The 7474-nt window shown below is 36.0% G+C and overlaps 1 pseudogene; it reads right to left on the reverse strand.

Moving 5' to 3' along the window:
* Positions 1–4949: 4949 nt before the first annotated feature.
* On the reverse strand, positions 4950–5046 carry LOC123607828 (annotated as a pseudogene).
* Between the last annotated feature and the right edge of the window lie 2428 nt (positions 5047–7474).

Raw genomic sequence — 7474 nt, forward strand, 5'->3', positions numbered from 1 at the left:
TAGCCCCTTTTTTCACCTTAAAGTATAATCTAACTTTCTCTGTGTGACATTATCCCCCTATAATTCAGAGTAATGAATGGTCATGAGATATTCAGCAAGTAATTTGTTAAATCTAGGAATTCGATTAAGTTTGTAATTAATTTACTTTTACAATACAAATTATGGTAGATTAACACTTAATTTTATAATAGTTTTTGACTTGTTTCCTTGATCATGGGGAAGGAAGCAGTGTTACTGTGAATGCCCTTGTTTATTCTATAGCCTGGCATGTATATGTGCATCTAAATGTCATGTGGTATGTGTGTTGGGGCAAGAAAAAACCATGAAGGACTACTGTTGTATAGACAGACGGTATCTAAGAAAAACAAAGTGTAATATCTGTTGAAAAATAAACTTGGCTAATGACCTTTAACCTTTAAAATTACCTTCAGCCAAGCAACTCTATCAGTTTATCAGCAGTTTTGAAAATGCCTAATACTTATGCCATGGTTCAGCTATAGAAAGCGCAGACTGGGTTGGAATGAGAATGGTCATGGGAAGCCTGCCCTTCAAACTCCTGAAGATAAGCCCTAATACTGAATTGTGTATATTTACTCCCTCTGCGACTAACTCAGTGAATAAAGCCTATTCATCAAGGAAATCTTGTCTTTGACTCAGATCCATTTGTCACAAATCATACACTTCAATTTTAGGATTACGTCAGGCTGAAATTATGAACAAAGCATGCTGCTATGTTCATTCTTTTATAACACAAAGGGTGGCTTATCATCAAATTGCCTATGGTAGTATCACCAGCAGTTTTATATATTTAGGGTAAATTCTGCCAACTCTGCCTGAAAGCTATTGAGCTTTCACTTTTGGAACAAGTAATAAAGAATCTTTGTTGTGTATTGAATGCTTACCATTTGCCAAACATTGTATTATGCTGAACTGGAGACAAGTTAATACACAGTTTCTACTTGCCGGTAAACACAGAGTATTGTTAGGAAGATGTAACACACATGAGACAGAAGTTTATCCAGAGCTGAATTTTAAGAATAGTTTTTATTTTTATCAAAGGCCATCTTAGTCATTGGAGGTTTATAGTCTATAAAACAGAAGTGTTAGAACTGCTATTGGGTGAGGGAAGAGGAAGACACATTTAAAAATTCTATTTAAGAAGCCATTATTGAACCCCTTTTTTTGTTTCAGAAACTCTTTGATAGTCACTGCGGTTACAAACCTGCTTATGCTCCCAAGATACTCAAAAGTATAGGACACAAGAACAACTGCATTGCCCTTTACAGAATACAAATTGCTTTTGATATTATATTATCTACATTATTCCTTAAAATTTTTTTTTAATGTTTACTTATTTTTGAGAGAGTGAGAGAGAGAATGGGATCGGGATGGGGCAGAGAGAGAGGGAGACACAGAATCTGAAGCAAGCTCCAGGCTCTGAGCTGTCAGCACAGAGCCCAACCTGGGGCCTGAACTCACAAATCATGAGATCATGACCTGAATTGAAGTCCAATGCTTAACTGACTGAGCCACCCAGACATCCTTCTCCATTTTCTTTGTGACGGTACTGTTGGCGTTTTACATTTCAAAGGCTGAGACTAAATGGAGAATAGAGGAGGTGGTTAGTCCCACTCCTGTGTTTCTGCAGTATCTTTAGAAAATGCTGAGTCAGATAAGCTATTAATAAACTATGTAGAAAAGCACAAGGGACCTTTAGAATATATCCTGTATTGATCTTTGAGTGACTTTGCTAGGATAAAATGGTGAAGCAAAGCCATTTAGTGATTTGATAATATTGACAAGATGAGATATATACATTTCTTTATTATCATAACAGATACATAATGTGCTTCAGGCATTGTATTCATTGACTGTTCTATTTGGTTTTGTTGTCATTCTTAGTAATCTAAGCATGCTTGATGCAGAAGATTGCAAAGTACAGATAAATATGAAGGTCCAGAAAAAAATTAATTTACTCTGCCTCTCATCACCCAGAAGTAGTCATTGTGAACATTTTGATCTATTTCCTCCAGTTCCTTTTTAATCTTTAAAATATGGGTCCAAATTGTACTATATTTTTATGTAGGGACTTTCACCTCACATTAAAAATAGTTAATATTTCTTGGGCATTAACTATATGTTTGGCACAGAGCTAATATTATGTTTTAAAGATTTTATTTTAAAAATCTGTACCATTAAATACATGCAAAGGAATCTAGGCATCACATACACATGGGTTATGGATTTCTGTGAATGGATCACCTAGTGTAAGAACAATGTGAGAATGTAGAATAATATTGAAGAGTGGCAGAATATGCTACCTAAACATATGCCACTTTGGCATAAGGATTATTTTTAGCTAGAGGCACGTGAAAAACAGCAGGTGCAGAGAAGAATGCTCTGATCACCCATGTGAAAGATGCCCTCCCTATACAGGGAAGAAACATGCTTATCACTGGAGTAAGGAGTTGAGACTGGGTATTCTGTACAAACAGACCTTGTTAAAATAACAGTTTTCATTTAGGTTTGCCATATATTCTAGTTGTCTTTCCAAAATCATCTCTTCTTGTTCAACCTAATATCGAAGAACTTGGATTTTGCCGGTTCTTTAGGTCTTCATTTTCTTGTGGGAACTTCCAAGTGTATGTAAAAATAAAATTTGTGTGCCTTTCTCCTGTTAATCTGTTTTAAGTCAATTTAATTCTCAGGCCCAGCTGGAGACTGTAAGATGGTAGAGGTAAAATTTTACACACCCTACATTGTTTGTCCACATGTATGTTTTTTCCCATTCCATTCTCTAACCTCCCCATCAGAAATACTGCTGTCCTCAATTTTACCATTTTCTTGCCTTTTAAATTTTTATTATTTTACCTTATTTTTAAAAATTTAATTTTTTAGCATTTTTTTTTATTGAAGAATAATTGACATTCAATATTGTACTAGTTCAGGTGAATAACCTAATGATTAAATATTTATATACATTACAAAATGGTCACCACATGTCTAGTTACCATCTGTCACTATACAAAGTTCTTATAATATTATTAACTATATTCCCTATTTATACATTACATCCTGTGTTTTATTTATTGTAGAACTGGAATACTGTACCTCTTAATCACCTGTTTTGTCTGTCAAACTCCCCTCCCCAGCAACCATCATTTTGTTCTCTGTAACTATGAATCTGTTTCTCTTTTGGTTGCTCTTTTTTTTTTTTTAACAATGTTTTATTTTTTTAAATGTTTATTTTGAGAGAGAGAGAGAGAGGTAGAGAGAGAGAGAGAGAGCAAGCAGGGGAGGGGCAGAGAGAAAGAGGGAGACAGAGAATCCCAAGCAGGTTCCATGCTGTCAGTGCAGAGCCTGACACAGCGTCCGATCCCACAACCGTGAGATCATGACCTGAGCCGAGATCAAGAGTTGGAGGCTTAACCGACTGAGCCACCCAGACACCCCCATTTGTTTCGGTTTTTTTTTAGATTCTATGTATAAGTGAAATCATACAGCCTTTTTTTTTCTCTGACTTATTTCACTTAACATAACACCCTCTAGGTCCATCCATATTGTTGTGAATGGCATGGTTTCATTCCTTTTTATGGCTGAGTAATACTCCATTGTGTATATATACCACATCGTCTTTACCCATTTATCTCTCAGTGTACACCTAGGTTGCTTCCATACCTTGCCTATTGTAAATAATGCTATAATGAACATAGGACTGCTTATGTCTTGTTGCATTGGTGTTTTCATTTTCTTTGGGAAAAGATGCAGAAGAGAAATTGCTGAATTGTATGGTATGTCTATTTTTAATTTTTTGAGAAACCTATACTGTTTTCCATAGTGGCTGCACCAATTTACATTCTCACCAACAGTGCATGAGTGTCCCTTTTCTCTACATTCTTGCCAGCACTTGTTATTTTGTGTGTTTGTTGATGACAGCCATCTTGACAGGTATGAGGTGATATCTTACTGAGGTTTGGATTTGCATTTCTCTGATGATTAGTGATATTGGGTATTGTTCTTTGTGTCTGTTGGCCATCTTTATTTCTTCTTCTGGAAAAATGTCTATTCGGGTCCACTGCCAATTTTTTAATTGGATTGTTTTTTTTTTTAATATTGGGATGAATGAGTTTTTAATATATTTTGGTTATTAATCCCTTACTAAATATATCATTTGCAAATAGGTTGCCCTTTCATTTTGTTGATGGTTTACTTGCTGTACGAAAAACTTTTTAGTTTAATGTAATCCCTTTTGTCATTCTTTCCTGAGGAGACATATCTCAAAAATTGTTGCTAATATCAATGTCAAAGAGCTAACTGCCTATACTTTCTTTTAGGAGTTTTACAGAATCAGATCTTTAATCCATTTGGGGTTTATTTTTGTCTATGGTATAACAGAGTGGTCCAATTTCATTCTTTTCCATATAACAGTCCAATTTTCCCAACACCATTTATTAAAGAGACTTTATTGTATATTCTTGTGTCCTTTTATAAATTGACCATATATGTGTGGGTTTATTCCTGAATTATCTATTCACTTCCATTGATCCATTTGTCTGTTTTGTGCTTATACCATACTGTTTTGATTACTACAATTTTGTAGTAGTAGAGTTTGTAGTAGAGTTTGAAACTAGGAAGTGTGGATACATCTAGCTGTGTTCTTTCTTAAGATTGCTTTGGCTATTTGGGATCTTTTCTGGTTCCATAGAAATTTTAGGATGATCTTTTCTAGGTCTGTGAAAAATGCCATTGCTATTTTGATAGGGATTTAACTGAATCTGTACATTGCTTTGGGTAGTATGGCCATTTTAACAACATTAATTTTTCCAATCCATGTGCATGGTATATCTTTTCATTTGTTTGTTTTGGCTTCCCCTTTATCATCAGTGTCTTATAGTTTTCGGAGTACAGGTCTTTCACTCTGTTGGTTAAATTTATTCCTAGGTATTTTATCCTTTCAGATACAGTTATAAATAGGACTTTCTTAATTTCTCTTTCTGATTGTTATTAGTAACGAACTATAGAAATGATCCCTGAAAGTATAGTCTTTCTGATTGTTATTAGTGTACAAAAATACAACAGATTGATTTTGTATTCTGCAACTTTACTGAATTTATTTATTTTCACAGTTTGTTGATGGGGGTTTTAGGGTTTTCTATATGTAGTGTCATGTCATCTGCAAATAGTGACAGTTGTACTTCTTCCTTTTGAATGAGGATCCATTTATTTATTTATTTACTTAGCCTAATTGCTGTGTCCAGGGCTACTAGTCCTATGTTGAATAAAAGTTGTGAGGGTGAGCATCGTTGTGTTGTTCCTCATCTTACAGGAAAAGCTTTCAGTTGTTCACAAGGAGTGTGATGTTAGCTGTGTGTTTGTCATATTTTGCCTTTATTATGTCAAGGAGTATTTCTTCTATACCCACTTTGTTGAGAGTTTTTGTCCTAAATGGATGTTGAGTTTTATCAAATGCTATTTTGTCTGCAACTGTTGAGATGATTATATGGTTTTTGTCTCTCATTTTGTTAATGTGGTAAATCACATTGATTTGTGGATATTGAACTGTCCTTGCATCCCTGGAATAAATCTCACTTGATGATGGTTTATAGTCCTTTCAATGTCTCTGTCTCCAAAAAAAAAAGTCTTTCTTGGTTTGCCTCCCTCCTTTTTCCACTATGATTGTTTGTTTTGTTTCTTAAATTCCACATGAGTGAAATCACATGGTATTTGTCTTTCTCTGACTTAGCGTAATATTCTCTAGCTCCATCCACGTCATTGCAGATGGCAAGAGTTCATTCTTTTTTATGGCTGAGTAACATTCCATTATATATATGTGTGTATGTATTAATATATACACACACACATACACAGCACATCTTCTTTATCCATTCATCAGTCAGTGGGCATTTGGGCACTTCCATAATTTAGCTATTGCTGATAATGCTGCTATAAACATCAGGGTGCATGTATCCCTTCTAATGAGTATTTTTGTATCCTTTGGGTAAATACCTAACAGTGCAATTGCTGGATCATAGGGTAGTTCTATTTTTGCCTTTTTCAGGAACCTCCATATTATTTACCAGAGTGGTTGTACCAGTTTGCATTCCCACCAGTGGTGTAAGAGCGTTCCCCTTTCTCCACACCCTTGCCGATACCTGTTTCCTTTGTTGTTAATTTTAACCATTCTGACAGGTGTGAGGTGGTATCTCATCATGGTTTTGATTTCTATTTCCCTGATGATGAATGATTAAGAGTACTTTTTAACATAAAAAACTATTCCCTTGTCTTCAAATATGGTCTGAGGTACTGGGCATTAGGGTTTCAACATATGAGTGGATGGCAGGGCACACAATTCAGCCCATAAAACAGAATGAGGGGCAATATAGAAGAGATAGAGGGGGGGCGCCTGGGTGGCGCAGTCGGTTAAGCGTCCGACTTCAGCCAGGTCACGATCTCGCGGTCCGGGAGTTCGAGCCCCGCGTCAGGCTCTGGGCTGATGGCTCAGAGCCTGGAGCCTGTTTCCGATTCTGTGTCTCCCTCTCTCTCTGCCCCTCCCCCGTTCATGCTCTGTCTCTCTCTGTCCCAAAAATAAATAAACGTTGAAAAAAAAATTAAAAAAAAGAAGAGACAGAGGGTATAAATTTCAATAAGGAACTTAAGAGGACTGGCCAGAAAGGTAAAAGGAAAACAGGTAGAGAGTTGAGTGAACATGATAGGAGAGTTTCAGGGAGGGAACATTCAGCCATGAGCCTCCCAGATTCTACTTCTAATCACTGATGCCAAATTGTTTTATTTTCCTATATACTTTCTTTTTCTAAGATGGAGGGTTTTAATAGAAATGCTGAAGTAAACGTTTAATAGGGTTTTCCTTACTCATATTCCCTTGCAAAACGGTTATGAATCAGAGTCCTTTATCTAAAGTTTTTGATGCCAGAAAATACTGAATATCTTTTTACTGTGTTTTCAAATCTGCAAGAGAATGGCCTTGAAACGTTTTTTATTCAAATGTATGAGACATCATGAGTAATCAGATTTAGCAATCAAAGTTTACTATTTTAAGCTTTCTACCACAACTCTATCATTTCTAAAGTCTAAGTGCATGGTAATTTTGAATGCTGGTAATACTTGTAAGGAGGCTTCAGGATAATAATGACAAATCCTGTGAAATCACTCTGCCTTGCCCTTCACCATCCCTCCAGTATCCTGTTAGTTCTGCTTCCTACTTCATATGTTTTCACTTTCTTGCATCTTTGCTGCTACCAGCTAGTCCAAGCTGCTATTATTTCCTACTGCAGGAGCTTTTTAGTTGGTTTTCATGCTTCCATCCTGCCCCTTCTAGAGAAATCTTTAAAAAAAGAAAAGGCAAGCCAGACTATATTATCCCATTTGAAGTCTTCAGCAGCATCTCATTACACTTGGAACAAAATCCAAACTGTCTGTGATACCCGAAAAAGGTCTACATGATGAAGACCCTGCC

This window comes from Leopardus geoffroyi, chromosome A2 (assembly GCF_018350155.1).
Source record: "Leopardus geoffroyi isolate Oge1 chromosome A2, O.geoffroyi_Oge1_pat1.0, whole genome shotgun sequence".
Classification (NCBI taxonomy): domain Eukaryota; kingdom Metazoa; phylum Chordata; class Mammalia; order Carnivora; family Felidae; genus Leopardus; species Leopardus geoffroyi.